Source organism: Phalacrocorax carbo, chromosome 11 (assembly GCF_963921805.1).
Source record: "Phalacrocorax carbo chromosome 11, bPhaCar2.1, whole genome shotgun sequence".
Taxonomy (NCBI): Eukaryota; Metazoa; Chordata; class Aves; order Suliformes; family Phalacrocoracidae; genus Phalacrocorax; species Phalacrocorax carbo.
The window spans coordinates 16,784,029-16,804,971 of NC_087523.1; the positions used below are offsets into that span (position 1 = coordinate 16,784,029).

Sequence of the window (20,943 nt, forward strand, 5' to 3'; positions counted from 1 at the left end):
AGTAAAATACGTGTTGTGGGAGGATTACAGCTGCACTTCAAGCCCTCATGGTTTATGAGGTCAACATAATGGATCTATTAATTTACAGCCTTTTTTTCCCCTAGAGTAGGGAGCTATTAATATTCTACATATATTTACTTCTGCAGATTGTGGTTTAATCAATACAGTACTTCAGGCAACATGAAGTACCATAGGCAATGTAAAGACTGTCAGACCCAGATAAGTTAGGTTTACAGAGTGGGGCTTAGCCTCTTACCACTCTGCAGAAGCACTTTAAAGATTACAGAAAGCCAGCTGGGGGAGAGAAGAAAATGGGAAGATGGTCTACACTTGGAAGGCTAAACATGTACACTAGTACTGGGGAAAGGGGAGTGATTTTAAGAATCAGCTTAAATCAGCCTAAGTCCTAGGGCTGGTGCAGTTACAGCAAGACTGCCCGCAAAGCAGAGTAAGCCACAGTAATCACAGGCACCCAAGGGGAAAGTGGAGCCCCAGCCACAGATGACCACATGTTCCCTTCCCAAGGCTGAGAAGGCCACTGGGCAGTGTCCCAGGATGGCAGACTTCTGGGCTGAGATGAACTCAGCAGCTTCTCTATCAGCCCAGCCAGCCCACCCTGAGCTGTAGAGAAGCTCCGCTCAGGAAAAAAAGGACTCTGAACCCTGCTTTTCAGCTCTCCAGGGGTAAAAAATCAAGTTGCTGATGACAACTCTTAGGCTTCAGAGTCTAATGCTGATCCGTTAATTCCAGAAAACCCATGGCTTCACCTGGCTCCAGCTCTTCAGTTGCTGATGCCCAGAGCAAACACCACTGCTCAGGTCATGGCCTTTTCCTCCTAAGTCCTTTAGACGCTCTTGCCAGTGATCACAGGTGTCCTCTACAGAGCCTCAACAAAAGCAGAAGACATTTCAGATTAAAAGAGATGAGAAAAGTCCATTCTCACCCGCACCAATTTCAAAACTCACTCACCACTCTTACATCAATAGGAAGTCTGTCCAATTCGCAGCAGCCTATGCAAGAGCATTATTAAGCCAAAAGATTAGATGCTTTGCTTCTTTCATACTCATACCAACCCTGCTCCCCAAGCAGCTTTTGTAGAAAAGCTATTAAAAATGGAGACAGAGACAGTTCAAAGAGAGGTCTCAATCCTGAAAGATAGTACACCCCTCCTCTTCCCCCCCACACTGCTTCTCTTGTTCCCCTTGTGTTCCTCAAGCTCATTACAGAAGTGCTCGGCACAAAACAGAACTAGATTTTAGACTGGGCTGCCATCTGCATGCTGAAACGTTCCCTGCTTTTATAGAGAAACTGCTTTTACAGCATCTTAAAACGGTCCTCTTTACAGGACCACACAGAAGATGGACTGCGGTTGTTACAAGTGTCAGCGTATTGACTTTATATCTGCTCCTATATACCTTCATATCTCTGCAGTATTTACACAATAACAATATTTGCACTATTCATGGCAAAGCTAGTCCACATTCACTCCTGCACGTTAAAGAAACAAGCGCTGACAGAACACAACTCTGCTTGCGATGTGTGTAGAATTTCATTCCTTGATCTCATTCACGGCCACATGCTTCCTTAACTAATACATAATGCTCAAAGGAGACAGAATTAACAGAAAAAGATGACATACCAGCTGTTACACTTCTTACAGAACACCCTTCCACAGTTTTCCACTTAGAAAACACAATTCCAGAGAAGGAAGACAGGGCACTTAGCTCTGCAAACAGCAAAGGACTATCTCATAGTACCTTAAAGTGATAAGCATATTCTTGATGAGGATTTATTTTCCCTTACATAACCAGAGGCTAGCCTTTCCCCCAATGTAATTTTCCAGATCTGTCTGGGTGAAAATAAGAATTTAATTAAGCAAGCAAACAACCCCCCCCAGAATCTGGGAATCATGAAAAACTGCTTAGAGAACATTACTTCCAGATATTTTGTGGAAATCCTGTAAACAATGGGGTTTTTTTCTGATGCAGGCCAAAATCAAATTAAAATACGTATTTTACATGCACTGGCATTGCTCTGCCACAGAGACATCCTTGTTAATGTAACTGTTACCTAAAGTAGTGGGTAGAGGGGTGGAAGGAAATCCCTTCTTGTAGTGCTTGGGATGGAAAGGGGCTGGGAAGGAAAGGATTAGCCAGACAACCCCTGCAGAAGTTTCTAATGCACAGTCTCTCTCACACCAGCTTTGTTACCAAACACAACACAACCCTCAGTCCTCCACCGATTCCAAGAGGGGCTTACCTAGGTCAAGTACCAGATGCAGGAGAAAACCCTGACCATCAAAGCTAGCAAAAAGATTCTCATTATTTTCAGCAAGGGCAAGATCTCTTCCCTTTATCTTCTTTTCAAGGCTGTTTAAAGGAAGATTTATTTTTAGTTGGACACCCTGAAAAGCAAATGGATCCTTAAAGTGCCTCCTTATTTTGTGATACAGTTTAAACATTCACTTCCCTTTCCAGCACTAAAGACCTCCTGATAAATATCTCAGGCTCACATTGTTTGAGGAGGGCTTAGAAACAAAGAGCAGAGACAGTTTCCCATACAGCCCTTTAAGGCTGTTTAATAGTTGTTCACAATTTAGCATCCCTTGATATTTTCAGCTTGAGTCTCAGTTTGAAATGAGAGATTACTCAGAGCCCGAATGTTTTGGAGAGCAGGAAAAGTCCATACATTATAAATGCTTTATTTGTACTTCTTATTGTGAGTACAAATTGTCAGCCTTCTCCCTCAGACACACAGGTCAACGCCACCAGCCCCAGCTTCGCACCTCAGCCAGCCCCTAGCCAGCCGGGATGACCAGCTACACAGGGCACAGATGTGCTCCTTGAAACTCTTCCTCCACCTCCAGTCCCACAAGGGCATCTCAACCCAGGACATACAAAATTTGGACCAAACAGCCTCTCTCTTCCAAATGCCACATAGAAGGCACTAGTCTCTTGAGCTTTAACTGAATAACTGCAACATGTATCCTTCTCTCCCTGGGAAGTGCCTGCCGACCGTCAGGGAACAAATTACCCTGCCCGTGCAAACTAACCAAATCCCTTTAGAGACCCATCCCAGCCAGAGAGCCTCACCTGGATGCTCCTGTCACCTCCAAGCAGGCAGGGCATCCCAAGGGGCACAGGTCTCACGTGTTGTCCCCATTTCCTCCCTGTGGCTCTCCAGCAGCCTACCTGCATCTCTGCTGGGTTCCTCACATGCTGCCCATTACTTCCACAGGAAACCAAAGGCAGCAGCTGCCCTGCACCACCAGAGACACACTCTCAAGCCCTCCATGGCTTGAGCTTACCATATGGTGGCAAGGCACAACACCCATGAGATCCTGAGCCCAGCAAGCACACTCCTTCCTACCTGCCGCCGCTTCCTCGCTCCTCTGCAGCCTCCTCTGGGCTTAAGGCTGTGAAGTCCAGCTTCTTCTGAGGCCCAGGCCTCCAGCCTCCATCAAATCAGGAAGCCTCCTCCTCCCTTTCTCACACCGCCGGTCCCTGCCTGATCAGAAGCGATCTGTGCCACAAGAACAGCCCTTCTGCTGAGCTCACCTTCTCCACACCAGCCTATGAATCCCTCCTGATCTTCTCAGGCTCTTTTTTGATCTGACTTCTGTTTGGGGAGTGGCCAGTCTCCCCATGCTGGTTTCCAACAGCTTCAGCTACTGCACTGCTTCAAAGGGCAGTCACTAGACTGGCAGCCCTGGAGATTAAAAGGCTTTCCATTGCTCTGCTCTGCAAGATATGAAGCAGTTCAGACAAAGCTGGCTGACACCACGTATGCACAGGGGCTCCAGCAGCTGAGTGGCATCCACTAAAATTGACTAAAGTTGGTTAAGTGCATTAATGTGGCACACCTGGTCTTTCTTCTCGTGTCTTGTGCAAGCAAATCTTCCTCCTTTCTCCCTCCCCACCCATTTTACTTCTAAAGCATCAATCACCAAACAATTTGAAGACAAACCTACTATGAGCTTCCAGGTACTGTGGAAGTAAAACGCTGGTTTGCAGAGAACTCTTGAGCCTTACAAATGGAACAATCAAAGATTCATCTCTCTCCTGTGCTCACTTGCAGCCCAAGCAGGTGAAGTGAGTAAAAGAAAGTCTAACATCCCTGCACATTCACAACTGCCCATCCCTCCCCAGTACCCAGGAGCAGGCCAGAAGCACATGCACGCCCACACACACAGGATATGTGCTTTCCAACATCCTCGGTCACCATCTAGAAAGCTTAAGCTCAGTAAAGGAAGGTCTCCCCTCACAAACTCGGATTTGGAGCATGTTGGAGGTGCAAGCTGCTGCCTAGCAACACAAGCACTCTGCAGGGAGGTCGGAGCATGCCCCCGTCCTCCCACTGCAAGAGGTCTCCTACACACAGAGAAACACCCTCAGAAGGACGAGATCCTTAATAGTTTCTTGGAAAGCCATCCTACACATCACCAATTGCAACCCCTGCTTAACCACAGACTTGCCAAATCCTGAAGAGCACTGCCTGTGCTTTGGTGAACTGCCGAAGTCTTTACTTCTCACATTTGCTGTGCGTGCATTACACCCCACTGGCTTATGAAGCCACAAACCCCAAATCCCAGCCTGTCCCCCCATCTCCTCCTCAGCCACTTATCTACTGCAAAGCAAGAACCTGACTCGCTGTCAGCCAGCTTCCCCCCAGTCTTACCTCCTGCCTTGGCTCTGAGCAAAGCTTTTCAGCCACCATGTCTTCCTCAAAGCTGGCCCACTCCCACCTCCAGAGGGAAGCCCCTTCCCATGCACTACACAGAAGCAGGGCAGGCAGTCACCTGCTCTTACAGCCGAGATATCTGACAAATATCGCAGACCGCCAGGCAGCTGCACAGTCTTATCCCTGCTAAGAAATAACATCCCCTTTCTAGCAGCGATAGCAAGCGTTTGGGGTGAGTGCCTCCCTCGGGCGTGAATGCAGCCACACTCACGCAGTGCCTGGGCACCCCGAAACAGCCCTTCCCCGCCACCCTTCCCCGCTCCTGCACACGCAGCGGCTCAGCTCGCTTGCACCGACCTCTAACAATTCTCTGAAAAACCTCAAACTACATGTACTGTGATGGTACTACTGTAACAACCACAAACCCCCACGCACTCTAAAAATATGATTTTTTAAAAAATAATCAGCATAAAAACAAGAGAGTGTAAACACTACAGAGGAGCATGAGAAAGTGCCAGTTCCTGCCAGGATGGGTTTCTCCTCAGGAAGAGAGCCTAAGTTTGGGTGCTAACCCACCAGGAGCAGAGGTTGCACAAAGCACACAGACCTTACCGTAACTTTGAGAAACTACAGCTTACAGCGTTTTCCACTAGAAACTTGAGATTCTTTGAATCTCAGCGGAGACAGCAGTCCAGGGACAGGGTCTTTAAAAATAGCCGCTTATTCAAGAACTCGAGGGAGGTTTCGTGCATCAGACCCCAAAAGAAACTAGGGAAAAGCCTTATTACCACAAAACTTTTGAAGGCAGCCAGAGATTTCTGAGTCGCCCAACGTTCAGGACGACGATGCCGCCCTGGTACCTCCGGTCAGTCAAGTCTCCAAACCGGCACCTTTTCAACAGGCTCCACCAAGCTGCAACACCCCAAAAAAACCAAGTCCTCGAGTATGTTTTTTTTAAACCCCCGGGCAATAACACTTTTCCCGGGAAGCCCCACCCGCGTTCGCGGCGCTGTGTGAGAGCCCCTCGATACTGACCGAGACCTCCCTGAGAGAAAGGAAACACTTTCGGCGCCTCCACAGCCGCAGGGCCCGATCCGGGAGGACGAGCGAAGCCGCCGCGGCAGCACGGACGGCCGCGGCCCCGAGCAGCCCACCCGCCCGGGGCGGGGAGCCGGAGCTGCGGGGGTCCCCGCCGGGAGCCCCCCGGGTGTGGCGGGACCCCCACGCTCCCTCCGACACCGCCGCCGCGGGTCTGAGGGAGGGACGCGGCAGCAGCTGCCCCGCAGCCCGTCCCGCGCACGGCGGGGGCGGCGCCGAGGGGATACCCGTTACACCCGAACTTTTCTTTTTTTTAGGGATGATTTTGCGGGGGGGAAAATAAAAAAGGAAAATGTGGGGAGAAGCGCCGCGCGGCAGGTCTTACCTCCTCGCCGGCTCCCCTCTAGGACTCCATGCCAGCACGGCCCCGTCCGAGGCGGGCGGGCTGGCTGCGGGCGCGCCCCCGCCGCGGAGGCGCTGGAAGCTGCGGCCGGCGGCGCCGCTGCGGGGGCGGTGCGGGGTGCCCGTCTGCGCGGAGCGCGGCTTCCCGCCGCCGCGGAGGAGCGGGCGCTGCCCCGCGTCGAGTTACGGCGGAGCGGCTGGCGGGGGGGTGGGGGGAGGAAACCGCCGTGAGAGGAGGGGAGGGAAGCCGTGAGGGGAGCGGAGCGGGACGGCGCTGCCCCCGCACCGCCACCGCCAGCCCCGCACGCGGCAGGTGCGCCCGCCCGCCCCGCGCAGCGAGACACCGCAGCGCCCCCTGGCGGCCGCGCCGCTGCCCGCCGCCCCCCGGCCCTCCCCGCCGCCCCGCACCGGGCCCCGGGCTGGCAAAATGCCGCCGCCGCAGCCCCTCACGCCCCGTACAGCCCGGCCCGGGAAGGGGCCGTCGGCACCGGCGAGGGGCCCGTGGGGCCGCGCACGCCGGCTGCTCTCGGCAGAGGAAACGGCCAAGGAACGTCCTGAGGAACAGAGGGAGCGCCAGCAAAGGGCTGTGGAAGTATGAGGAGGAGTCGGTACCGTCAAACCCGGTCCTGCAAGGCTCAGCTCAGAAAAGGCGACACTGAAGCGGCCCCGAGCTGGTACCAGCGTGCTGTGCCGGCGTACGGCCGCCACGCCTGGGGCCGGGCAGCCGAGGGGAACAGACCGAGGCCTCTCTCGGGGCACAGCCCCAGCCCCGGTGCCCTTCCTCCCGCTCCCCTCAGCCGCTGCTCCGGCCTCGGGCTGCCTGCACAGCTCGCCTCAGTTTCATTTCAGTGGAGAGAGGTGCAGCTCGTCCCAGGGGTTACAGCATTTGCGCTAAACTGGGAGAAGCCGCTTTCCAACCCACCGCACGTTTTCATATTGTCATTTGCACCAGGCTGCCTCAAACTGGACCAGGCTCAGTTTCTCTTCCCTAACTCTGCTTCTGACAGGACATATCCATGCTTTCTACAGCATGGTAGTGTTATTTTTAGTTTCCCTGTGCTGCTTTTTGTTCGCTTTTAAATATCTTAGAATAGCTCCAAGCAGAAAATAGTCTACTTCTGCATTTTGCCCAGATTCATAGGAGGACCCTGTTTAGTTAGGCATCTGTGATACAGGCAGAAAAATCATGGGCCAAATTTCTGCAGGTGCACTTCACGCTCATGTAAGCAACACAACTTTACAGTGCCGTTGCTTGGACGAACTTGTGCTGCGTCACAGGGTCACTCCTGCACGTGACCCCTGCGGGGCTGCAAACACCGAACAACGCAGCGGTGAGAAGCTCATAACCTAAACACACGAGCAGCGTCCAGCCAGCCAACAGGAAAACATCCTCCTCAGGAGACCCTCACCATAGAAGTTAGTGTCCCCTCAGCATCCTCCCCCCAGGCCAGGGCAGCGAAGAGCCAGATCCTGCTCAGTCACACACAGCCCACCTCAGCTATGCATCAGTGTCAGCATCTTTGCAATTATTTATGTCAACGCCAAGAAAACACTCGGCTCTGTCTTCAGGTCTTTATCGCATATGCAGAGCTGACAGAAACATTGTCTTGTTACCTACAAGCAAAGCAAATCTGAACTAGATGTCATACAGGGACAACAAAAGTAGCAGCATTTTTAGTCATTTCTCTGAGTATAACCTTCCTTTAAAGCCTCTTTTGACTTGAGGAGGTGCAGGGGACGAACGCCGAACAGCCGCTTTGTTCTGCAAGGTGAGGCCAAGAACAACCAAACACAACGACTTTTCGCAGTCTCAGCCATGGCAGGGGCGCTCAGGGGCACACAAGGTGTTCTTACATACAGTGAATGAGCAAAATTATTGTAGTGCAGGAATGTGGCAAAAAATTAATAAACTAGACCATTTTTACTGTCTGTATAAATATTTTAACTAATTAGAAAGAGTCAGTATGTTGCCAGGAAACCTTGCTTCTCCGTGCGACACGGACTTCTTCATCAAGATGTTAATACCTTTGCTGCAATTTATAACCTCTGACACTTCAGCTACTCTTTCATTTCTCCTGGCATGATTACAGTGTAAAAGTGCTATTTTTTAAATTATTTATCAAGTCACTTACTAAAGTCACTTTTTGGCTGAATTAAAAGATTAAAAACCTAGAAATAAAACATCCCATGGACTTTGAAATATACAGTTAGGTAAAGCTGCAGTTAATGATACCTTGGATTTATATTTGAACTTTAAATGAATAGATAAAGCAGTATCATTAGACATACTTCAGCATTATATAATAAGTCAAAAACCTTAATTATTATGCTACACTATATGAATGTATACATTATTCATAACAAGGAGGGGAATACACCACTGACTGAATTTTTTTAAAACTAATTTTTTTCCCCTTATTCTGATCTATTCTCAGCCCATTGTGGAAAATAATCCATTTCACAGACAAGAGTAATATGATATACAGCTGTCAGTCTTTAGGTAGGGTCAGTAGGAATGAAGAGAGGAGCATGGTATTAATGGAGTTGAATACAGAGCAGAAGAGATCAGCCTTCAGAGGAACTGTAGGAAGAGCCTGCCATGCACCAAGTCTTACAGTAATTCCTGATGTGCCACTAAAGAAGTAATGAGACCTGTTTTGGCCTTTGTTTCTGACCTTTTTTTTTTTTCCAAATGTGTGTGATAAAGCAGGCCAGGGGCCCCAGCTAAGACATCCCAGGTGCACTGTGTGTTGTAGATGCACATAGAAAGAACAGGGAATAATGCAGCTGACACTGATAAAAATGGGAGAGAGAAGTTATTCACACAGTCGTACCTGTCCATGCTAGGAAGGGATGTCCAAAGAGACTGATGAACTTGGGCAAAGTCAAGCAGTAAGTCTGTGGAGAGCCAGGAACTGAATGCCTCTTTCTGCTAACCAAATTATTTCTGCTAACCAAATTATTCTTTCTGCTAACCAAATTATTCCATGATGGGGTATTCTAGGGTTTTAATACAATGCCAGAGAATTCAGTGAAAAAGACTATTTTCCACTGACTTCAGTGAGCTTTGGAAGAGTCCCCAGAACACTTTCTTAATCAATTTTAATCAATCTGTGCACGGACTCACCCACATCCTTTACAATTAGATTGTGGCCAAACATCCTCTTCTGACTGCCACCAGCGGAGGTTCTCCTCCCAGCTGCTCTTTTCTCGTATGCCAAGGATCGATGGATCTGCTGGTTGAGTGCCTTGCACTCTGTCCTGCTTCAGTCAAATAAGATAGGTTTGTTTGAACTTTAAATAGCAGAAATGAAAGAGCTCCCAGCTGAGCAGCTTGCTTGTCAGAGCTGGGGTACAAAGTGAGCAGCCTCCAGCATGAATAGGGTAATTTGGGGGGCATAAATTGCCCTAATAAACCCTACCATTAACACAGCTAATTCCAAACGGGGCCATCCATGGCTGTGACCAGGAGACACCCAGTCTTGCCATGAACTTCTGCTTCTGAATCTACATGATTCTTACATCTTTCTTACTTGAATGGGAAGATAACAGGATGTGAGAATTTACACTCCATAAGTCCCGTTTATTGACTTTATGTCTAGTCTTTTGTACATAGCAGCACAGATTCAGGTCTGATCTTTGGGAAACATGGCCACACGTGGAAGCTATGCATGTGTGTGTCTATGCTTCTGCTCAGAAGGGACCCTGCAATGACCACCATAAGCAAGAGGAAATAAGGCTGAAATCTAAGTCCATCTCTCCAAAAACGTCATCAACCCTTCCCAGCAATTCATTTCAGCAAACAGTGATGCAAAGCTGGTAGGTAACCTGGCTGCAGCCAGGCACAAGCATCCAGCCTCCCTAAGACCAGGTGACAACGACAGACCTGCAGGGCTGCAAACCTGCAGATGCTGCAGAGCATCACCCACCCCCATGCTGCATCCACCATCCCTAGCCCCACCGCGTCCTGCTGCCCAGGGCCCTGTGCTCTCCCCAGGCTGATCTGCCAGCAGCACCCACATTGCTGGAGCAGAAAGAGGCGGAAGCGCTGATCCACAAGGATGTGAGATGCTGATGCTGCAACAGCAGAGCACGGAAGGGAGCTCATCACAGAGAGACTTGGCAGGGCTGCGTTTACACGGGACAAAAGCCAAAGCAAAGAGAGCCTGTTGCGAAAGGAATGAAGAGGACATCGGCGGCTGGATAAGACTGGATGAAGGATTAGCTACAGGAAGGAATAAATTGAAAAGGAGAGAATCCTGCCTGGCTGGCAGCAGCCATGATTCTGATCACCGCTTGTCAGGAGATAAACACAGAGCTGCATAGTAACGTATTTCCAGTTCAGCTCTGCAAAGAGGGAGTTTTAATAGGGTGCCAATTCCCTTCAGTTGGAGGGACTTGCACAATAACGTTACTGCTGTTGACTGAAGTTGCACACAGACAGTATAAAGCAGCAGTAAATGCCAAGGTTTCAAAAATGATTTTGCATCTGACGTTCTCCTGGGTTATTTCAAGTGAAAGATAAATGCACTATCTTCCAAACAGTAATCTTATTTGATACTAACAACATACACAAGTAGTTACATTTGGAATAGGGTAACTTCCTCACTTTTATGCTTGAGAGCTGAAGATAAAATTATTAAGCATTCTGCATGTACAGAGTGCAAGAGGAATGACTGCTCTGTGTAAGTATATGGATTGGAAAATAAGAATTCCCTTCCCCAAAGAATAACACGACAGGCTTACAGCAGAGGTAACATCTTCATGCAGTAAGCATTATATTTTTGTAAAAGAGTAAAAAGATACAGCATATTGACTATTTACCTGTCTGTCTTGACTGGCCAACAGCAGAAATAGAAGCACTGTTTGGGATTAATTAAAATCAGACACAAATCCTAACTTTGCCTTAGCCCAGGAAACAGCTATGAAGCTTGCTAGGGAAACTGCTCCAATGGAGAGCATTTTTCATGTGCAGAATAGTCTATGGAGCAGGAATGTAAAATCCACTAACAGATAGTGGAAATATGCTTCTGTTTCCCATTGGGAATTTCTCAGACCAGACTAAGACAAATGCTACCTTTGGCTGTTTATTTCACTTTTTGGTGGGAGAACAAATAATCAGCCAGAAAAAGGAGGGGGGGAGGAGGGGCGGGGAGTAAAAATAATCAGCACACACAAACACAGAAACTCTCATACTAGTGGTTTCTGTCCTCTGGACGGGATGTAGCTACACAATCAGTCCAGCAGTTCCGACACCTCTGGTGCGCACCAACAACATCCTAAAGCAGATCAGCCCCTAATAATAAAGTCTTCCATCAGCCCCTCATTCCTCCTCCCTTCATCCCCTTTCAGTTGTGCAGTAGCTGCCAGCAAAACTGTGGTTGGCAGAGACACAGGGACAAAAGATTAAATGCAGGTTGTGCTGCTTCTAACCTCTTGTGGGATTTAGAGAAGCTAATCAGCGTTGGATTCACTTGTATTCCACAGATCAGTTTTGTTTGGCAGTATCTAATCGTAATTGCAGAAATCCCACCGCAATACAGAGTTTGGCAAACTCATCTTGGAACACCTCATTTGGTGCAAACTTAGATTATATTTTAACTTCAATGGTAAGACATTACTGAGAGGATGACAAGCATGGTTAGTTTTAGATGCCACAAGCTGAGGAAAAAGAGGTAAGTTACCTAAAACGATCTCATCATATTTTGTAACTTTGTCCTCATAAAATGCAAATTTCTGCAAGTGGATGGTTTGAAAAACCTAGTTTAAAAAGTAAAAGGAAATAAAACCTAGAAATCAATAAATACTGATGTTGATCTTCTATGTTTTTCTATTACAGATTTCTTTTCCTCTCTCCATTTTTTTGCTGGTGCTTCTAGAAAATAAGAAATTAATACAGCACTTTCTTTACTTCTTTGTGTTTGTAGCACACAATAGAAGTTTTAAATCTGGTTGTGAAAACTGTCCTATTTTGCATTTCTGTTCTGCTCAGATTATCTTGTTTCAGGCAACAGAACAGAGCAAATTGTAACAATGAAGTGAAGGGTACAACAAATGGTCTGAAACTCTGGACTGAAGGCAAAATACCCCAAATTACTTTTCTGGAAGAAGCTACACAGATTGGGGGTAGCTTATATTTAGTTGAATAATGGATTTTCCAGGTGGGTTGGCAAAATGAAAAGAAAAATGTTGTTTCAGATGAAAATGAAATGGAGTTGCAGGGCAGGAGAGAAATGTGGTAAAAATAATAATAATCAACTTTAAGTGTTGTTTCATACCCTTGTTCACAGATAAATCACGTATTACACCTACATACCTGGATCATACTGTAAACAAGTGTCTCTTTCTCAAGTCGACCAGCACCATTACTAAAATGCAAAGTTCAAGGTTAAATTCTAGAGTCTGATCTTTTGGCTTCCCAGAAAGATAACTGGGCTCCAACTCCAGCAGAAGGACCAGGTTAGCCTGACATGCAGAAAGGGAGGATTTTGCTGTTCCCAGTCATGTCAGCACAAGGGCCCTCCCTGGCTCTGCACACTCACATGCTGCAGTCACTGACGGGCCTGCCAGAGAGTGTGGAAAGAGCCAAGCATGTTAAATGACCCATGCAGTGTAGCTACAGCAGCACAGCTCCCAGCTAGGGTAGCTCACACCAAGCTCCAGGTGGGGAGGGATGGAGAAGGGAGCTGCAGGAGCCTGGCTTGGCTCCTCTGAGCACAGCCCTCAGAGGCCAGAGGCATGGTGAAGAGACTTACATGCCAAGACGCTTTCTCAAGCCCTTATTTCACCTTGAAGGCAAGCATAGGCATACAGATCCTCTAGCTTTTATGCAACATAGTAGGTCCTTCATTCTTCTGAAATGCACACACATGAAATACATTTGGCAAGAGAAAGGTACTCCACAGTTACACACCTGTGCATCCATCCATTCACCAGGTAGACTGCTCCAGCGTGACCTGTTCGAGTAGTCTTCTAATTTATCACATCAGTAATTCAATTCTGATGTCAATATTTCAAGGTCTCTTTAAGCATCAGTGACAATATCCTATGAATGAGAGGGGGGAAAGTAGTCATATTGGTAACAGTCAACAAAGCAAAGATATGTTAAAATACTTTTTCCAGCCTCACCTGTTTTAATGCCTGGTAATAAACACTTTTCAGGACATTTGTTTTCAGGCTTTGTCATCCTCTGTTGTCCATGCATGGTAAGGGACTGTATTCCTCTCTTCCAGTACATCTGCGAAGAGAAACATTTACGGAAATAAAGGGATATGATTTAATTTCAGATTCAAAGACTGAACAGTGGCTTTCGATGTATCATTCTGCTGGTTTTGGCTGGGATAGAGTTAATTTTCTTTGCAGTAGCTAGTATGGGGCTGTGTTTTGGATTTGTGCTGGAAACAGTGGTGATAACACAGGGATGGTTTCGTTCCTGCTGAGCGGGGCTTGCACAGAGCCAAGGCCTTTTCTGCTTCTCACCCCACCCCACCAGCAAGGGGCTGGGGGTGCACAAGGAGCTGGGAGGGGACACGGCCAGGACAGCTGACCCCAGGGATGTCCCAGACCATACAGTGTCATGCTCAGGATATCGAGCTGGGGGAAGAAGACAGAAGGGCAGGACGTTCAGAATGATGGTGTTTTGTCTTTCCAAGTCACGATTATGCGTGATGGAGCCCTGCTTTCCTGGGGATGACTGAGCACCTGCCTGCACATGGGAGGGAGGGAATGAATTCCTTGTTTTGCTTTGCTTGCATACACAGCTTTTGCTTTACTTATTAAGCTGCCTTTATCTCAACCCATGAGTTTTCTCATTTATACCATTCTGATTCTCTCCCCATCCCACTGGTGGGGAGTGAGCGAGCGGCTGCGTGGGGCTGAGTTGCCGCCGGGGTTAAACCACAACATAGAACTTCCCATTCCTTCCTCTGCCTTATTGTCACCACAAATGTGCCGCATCTCAGACAGCAGAAGTAGTCCCCTAAGGGTGATGAACGCAATATATGATGTTCTCAAAAGTTGTCAGATCAAGGCTTATTAAAAATAAAAATTGTAGAGCAAGAATCAGCGTTCAGGGGCAGTCAGTCAGACGTCTGAATTATGTCCTGCCCTTAAAATATACAGTGGATAACAGTTTTTAAATGGTCCCTGTAAAACCTACTATGTGTACTGTACCTTGACATTAAGTCCACAGTAAAGTACTTACCTTCAGGATTCTCCCCATTTATAGGTCTTTTATTCTGCTTCAAACTAATCAGAGCAGCTGCTCCAGAATGTAAAAAGAAAAAAAAGGCAAACATATGATTTACTGCCAGACTCCCAGTGAGCAAAAGGCCACACACCCATCACTGCTGGCAAGCAAAAGCAAGCAAAAGAAAAATGATTCAGAGCAACAGAGGGAAGGCGAGAGGGAAGAAGGTGTGGGCTGAGCAGGGAGTTAGTATGCGATAGCTCATTAATGTGAATGTGTACAAGGCTAGTCTGACATCAGGGAGGTTGTTACAGGATTGCAATGGGATTATGGCATATATATTTATATACAGACAAAAGAGGCCATTAGCTTCAAAGAACCACTTATTTATCCCTTTCAGTAAAAAGCAGTGGGCCGCAAGCTCACAAAGCACATAGGCACCTTGCTCAGCTTTGATCTGTTGGCAGATCCAGACCAAAGTGCCTGAGCCCACCAACTGGGCCAGGAGGCAGCAAAGTCTCCTGCACAGGTGAGACTCCTCCCTACAGGCTCTTCACCCAGACACTGGTGACCGAGAGCAGGCTACTCAGTTACAACAGTCAGGATGCTTAAAACTGCACTTGATCCCGCACAACCTGGGAAGGAGAGACTGAGTATCTCTTGTCACTTCCAGGGGCAGCAGAATACCTTGGGGGTATTCGTCCAGCTTGATGTCCTTGCTGCAACAGAAGATCCTCAAAAACCAGCACGAGTTTCTTCTACTTACAAAGATTTTCCTTATGATTGCCTCAGGACTTACATCAGAGCTCAACTTTTGCTGACCCATTTCTTTATGAAATGATCCACTTACCTGCCATTCTGCACACCCAGATCAGAGGCTATTCCCTCTCCTCTCATTTGTGGGGAGGCTGAAAACAGTTTGCTTTTGCCTGTATATGAAGATCTGTAGTAGTTTAACCCCAGCGGCAACTCAGCCCCACGCAGCCGCTCGCTCACTCCCCACCAGTGGGATGGGGAGAGAATCAGAACGGTATAAATGAGAAAACTCATGGGTTGAGATAAAGGCAGCTTAATAAGTAAAGCAAAAGCTGTGTATGCAAGCAAAGCAAAACAAGGAATTCATTCCCTCCCTCCCATGGGCAGGCAGGTGCTCAGTCATCCCCAGGAAAGCAGGGCTCCATCACGCATAATCGTGACTTGGAAAGACAAAACACCATCATTCTGAACGTCCTGCCCTTCTGTCTTCTTCCCCCAGCTCGATATGCTGAGCATGACACTGTATGGTCTGGGACATCCCTGGGGTCAGCTGGGGTCAGCTGGGGTCAGCTGTCCTGGCCGTGTCCCCTCCCAGCTCCTTGTGTACCCCCAGCCCCTTGCTGGTGGGGTGGGGTGAGAAGCAGAAAAGGCCTTGGCTCTGTGCAAGCCCCGCTCAGCAGGAACAAAACCATCCCTGTGTTATCACCACTGTTTCCAGCACAAATCCAAAACACAGCCCCATACTAGCTACTGCAAAGAAAATTAACTCTATCCCAGCCAAAGCCAGCAGAAGATCTCTTCAGTTTCTTCTTAGAAAGTTCACTCTTGGCAGATTCTTCAGTTCCTGGCTGAACCTGACAGCTGATCACTAGCCCATTTTGAATAAGTGGCCACTGCAAAGCTGGGCCATTTCTGAGTAAGATTGTCTCTGAGGACTACAGGGATCCCTTAGCAAACAGCAGCACCTTTAGGCCTTACCTGTTCTGCCATAGGTCAGAAGTAACTATTCAGATTAGGGGTTGTGCCTTGGTTATTTATAAAACTGAAGATCTGAGCCACTAGGTCCACAGTGAACAAAGTAGGAAAAATTAAATATGGTTACAGAAACACAACTGGGAGCCACATCAATGCAGCTGTGAGCCCAGCTCAGGCAGGGGCTGAAATTCCTGGAGCCCCATTTCACACTGCCATGGGGCAATGCCATGGCTTCACTGTGCCCTGTGGATGTGTACTCGCCTTGCAGTGCATCCAGCCTGCAGCAAACCCAAAGGACATGAAAGCTCACCCAGGTGCTGCCGAGGATAGGTGTCTCTTGGGTTACTCCTCCAGTCTCCTCCAGTGTGACTTGTTTGCCCTTTGCTTACTGTCTGGCCCAAGCTGAGAACGGCTACAAACACTGCTGTGCCCCTGCTCTGGAGACGTCTCCCCCAACACTGGTGGTTCAGCCTGGTGAGGGAAAGCAGATTTGGCCCCTTCACGTGTCATCTCATGTTTTTTCAGTGGGAAATTTAGATTGCACATGTCTAATTAATGGAAAACAGGGATAAACAAGCAGATTGCTTACTTCAATTATGTGCACAGCGCCTGCAGGGTTACCCTTTAAAAATAACAAAGGAAGAAAACAGTCAAAATGGGTAAAAAGACACAGACAGGAGTATACAATCTGCAGCTTACCTTGATGACAACTAAAATCACCTCTCCGCCAAGAGTAAAAAGAGGGAGGTTATTCTTGGCAAATGAGTATAATCCAAAATTTTTCAGCCATCTGTAAATAATATTTACCTGAAGCAGCTTTACATAATTAAATGGCCTCCTTATGAGTGTTGCACAGACCCATCTGCGTAGAGGGGGAATAACTTGCTCAAAATAAAGACAGAGAAGGAAGGAAATCAGAAGCTCTCCATTAATTTATTTAAACTTCTCCCAGAGGCAATTTCTCCAGAATCCCCCAAATTCCATGAAGTCAAGCATCTCCTTCCCTTGCAGCTTAACTTACTGAAAGAAGCATTACCTGGACAAACAATCCTCTCTCTAAGCAGCTTAACAAGTTTGTGTAAATGTTTGAGCTGCTGTAAAGAGGCAAGAAAGTCATTCCATATCCTATTTAGAAAAGCAAACAATTTTCTTGTTATTTTGAGTCCCCCAACTATTTGCACTACCAAATGGATTACATGAATACTCTGGGGGAAGGCTATTTTGGGTGACATGACTCACATGTAGCAAAAGGTTCAAAACTGGGGTGAAAAGTGGTTTCCAATTCAGTAATTTTAATAACTAGATGCAAACCCAAGTCCTTTGAATAACTTGATTTGTATTTAGTAAGAGTGTTAGTGAAACTGATGATTAAATTTGATTGTTCAGCTGCATTCGAAAATTAAAGTGGGCAACAATGCCAGCACACTGAACTCCCCTGCTGGTCCTCTGTGTAAACTAACTGATTGTAAAACAAACACCAGAGCTCTTTCTGTTGCCTTCTGTATTCAGTAGATGCCCATGCTCACTACTAAGCAGGATTGCTTGAGATTTTTGGCATTTCACCTTCTGCCTCTTCATCTGGTTCTTGTTTTATTTTCCTAAGCACCTGTGGGAATATTTACCCCTTACAAAAGGAAAAAAAAAGCTAAAGCTACAAAAAATACAATAACTTTCTGTTCAAAGGTCTCTATGGGACTGAAGGAGTCCCACTGACCAAAATTTAGCTTTACAATAGCTTTAGAAGGAAGCACTCCACTAGCATTGCAGCTAGAGTTCCTCACTCAAAATAAACAGGAGGACCTTTACAGGTTTATACATGCATTTCAGTGACTGCATCAGAAATCTCCGGAGACAGACAAGATTCAGTTTTATTGCAGCCATCCAAACCCTGTCTGGGAAATAAACTTTTTACCTTATCAAATGCCCAGGTATTCCTGTGAAGCTGTGCACTGATCAGTGATCATCATCTCAGACTTAATTGTGTTAATAGGATGAAGCTAAATAAACTGCTAGCTTACAGTGAATATCTCTGGATCATTATTTGTATCTTCTCAGCCACAAAGGGGTTACATGGCTGGAAATAATTTAGTACCGAACACTCCAGGGAACCAAACACTCCAGAGAAAAATCTACCAGATGTGTTAATGGTTCTGCCCCCCAGCATAAGATGCACCTCAGAAAGATGATTTAGGAATAAGGTGTATGCAACATATGGTCAGGATGTACAGGCTTTCTTCTGACACACTAGCTGGTGTTTTAGTGACACCACAGATATGAGAACAGAGACTTTTGAGATGTAAGCAGCTCACACTGAGCTACAAATGACAAAAATCCTCCAGACAGGACCAGATTCCTGCCCTCCACCGAGCAGAGCCTGGCCCGCTGTGACACAGACTCCCCAGGGTTTGCAGACCGTACAGGAATGGAAATGGCTTAGGACCGTAGGATAATTCAGTCTGGAAATTACTTCAGGAGGTGTCTAGTCCAACCCTCTGCTCAAAGCAGGGTCAGCCATGCAGTCAGACCAGTCTACTCAGGGCTTTCAAGATCCCACTGGGATCTTGAAAAACTCCAAGCACAGAGAGCGCACAGCCTCCCTGGGCCCCTGTTCCACAGCTTCACTGTCTTCATAGGCAAAAAAAGAGCTTCCCTTATATCCACTCTTATCTGAAGTCATGCCCACTGTCTCTCATCCTTCCACCACGTAGTGCTATGAAAAGCCTGGCTCTGTCTCCTTGATGCTTCCTTATAGGTACTGAGAGGCTGCTACTGAGTCTCCCCAAAGCCATCTCTTTTCAGGCTGAACAAGCCTGGCTCCCTCAGCCTTTCACTACAGGGCAAGTGCTCCAGCTTCCAGCCATTTCGAGGGTCCTCTGCTAAAATCACTACAGTTTATTGACATCTTTCTTGAATTGGAGGGCCCAAAACTGGACATAGTATTCAAAATACCATCCAATAAGTGATGAGCAGAAAAGGATAATCAATTCCCTCGAACTACTGGCTATGCTTCTGGCAAATCGGATCCTCCACATACAAGACAGCCATCAATTCTGCTCTTCAGTGCAGTGAGGAATTGCCTATCAACATTATCAGACATCAGAGGTACATTTAGAAGTGGCCAGGCTCAGAGCTCAGTTGCATTGCTGGAGTGCTATTGCTACAGGAGAGCTTTTAATAAGGCCGTAGTCGAGATTTGCCAACAGTGGCAGTCTGAAGCGGTACATTCGCGATATCCCACATGGGACACAGGGAATGCATACAGCACGGTTACCTGAGCTACAGAGTTGCTTAACATGCACGGTGGCCATCTGTCCAGGATGTCTCATGTCTGGTAGTCCATGTTGCCGAACATGTAATAATCATCAGCCAAATCCGTAGGCCAAAAGGAAGCAACAGTTTTTGTCTGCCTAAATGAATACACCTGGTAGGCCTGGCTGTTTGCTTGGTAACTCTTAAGTGGAGTCAATGTTAATGTAACCAAGATCAGAATCTAGCCCTGGGTTTGTACAAGTCAATGCAAACTGCATCAAGTAGCTCGACCTACTTTTCTCCATGTATATGGAATTCATCCTTACTCTGCTGAGTTAGCACCAAGCCTATCCAATTCACTCAGGCTCCAGAGTCGCAGGTACAACTCAGTGCCATAAGATAACTAAATCACATGCGTGACTGGAATCCCCCCAGATAATATGAAGCATGCAAAAGAGATGCAATCAATTTTAGAACAAAGTAAAATCTGCAGTCATTTCTCCTACTTCCACTAATATCTAAAGATAAATAGTCATGCATTAAATATTGCCATCACTTTTGTTCCAGTGGTGAGAATCTTCTAGCAAGTACTAGAAAGCAAAAATAAACATCAAGTGCAACAACAATCATAAAAGAAAAAAGAAAAAACCAACACCTCACCTAGTACAGTACATTTGCATTCAGCACAGATTTTCCAGTCAGCTCCCTTTCCAACAGGAGAAAGGGTGAGTTTTGGCAACTCCATCAAGTGAACAGAACTAGAGGAAAGACAGATTCTTTTTTTGCCTTGGGAATCAGAATTTCATCATCTGTATCCCAAATACAAAGACAAATACGCCCTCCATTAGGTAGGCACAATATCCTCTGATAAAGAGAGTGAAACACGCTATACCAGAACAAATCAGGGAGCTCGCTTTCTTAAGCTAGCTGCTTCCAAGGGAAGTATAAAAAACAACCGCAAATTCAGTATTTCTGAGCCTGCACAGTCATTTCAAAGCACGTGGTTTAACAAGCCTCATCAACCTTTACCCTGCTTAGCACCTCTTAGCAGGCATAAGGGAAAGACATACAGTTTTGAAAGCTAAATGTTATACTTGGTATAGTCTTCACTTTACATTTTATAAGATTTTTGAAGGAAGTTGCCTGCTTCTGCTTCTGAAACACGGCCCCTTCTGATTTCTGGCTAAAACATGAAGTCAAATTGCTTTTAAATGAACTGAATAGATCTAATAATATCAGCAATATATCAGTATAATATCAGTAAAATATCAGTATAATATCAGTATATCTCATAACAACACAGGGTCCTGTGGGATTGAGATCTACAGGTTAAGTTTTGCTCAATATAAAAAGAATTAATTTATCCTTTCAAGCTGGTCAGCTTTGAGTTTCATTGAGCATCCTTTTTGTCCCTTTTGTGTACTGCAAACACACAGCGAGGAATAGCCCTGCTGACCCTCTCTGTGCCATTCATTATTATACATCCTTCTGTCACACTGCTGTTTATTAGTCTACACTTAGAATTAAGTGGGCTTTATCTTGCCTAATATTGTCTCAAATGAAAGTCCTCTTATGCCTGTAATTATTTCAGCTGCCCTTTTTGGCCCCTTTCACTTTCAGCTCTAGCCTTATTTGAAAGGAGAAGATTATTTTGC

The 20,943-nt window shown here is 46.7% G+C and overlaps 2 protein-coding genes across 7 annotated transcripts in view; one reads left to right on the forward strand and one right to left on the reverse strand.

Annotated features, from left to right (window-relative positions):
* The window catches only part of IL1RAPL2 (interleukin 1 receptor accessory protein like 2), a 395,107-nt gene extending 388,244 nt beyond the window's left edge, over positions 1-6,863 (reverse strand). For 2 of the 6 annotated variants that reach the window (XM_064463224.1, XM_064463227.1), the window contains exon 1: positions 6,104-6,451. The gene's annotated coding sequence lies outside the window, so the exon portion shown is untranslated. Of the gene's footprint in view, positions 1-767; positions 878-5,715; positions 5,949-6,103; positions 6,452-6,732 lie in introns of those variants that run through there. The other 4 variants (XM_064463223.1, XM_064463220.1, XM_064463221.1 and 1 more) reach the window with 4 other exon arrangements.
* Positions 1-20,943, forward strand: part of COMMD5 (COMM domain containing 5) — a 191,457-nt gene that overhangs the window by 35,804 nt on the left and 134,710 nt on the right. The gene's annotated exons all lie outside the window — the stretch shown is intronic.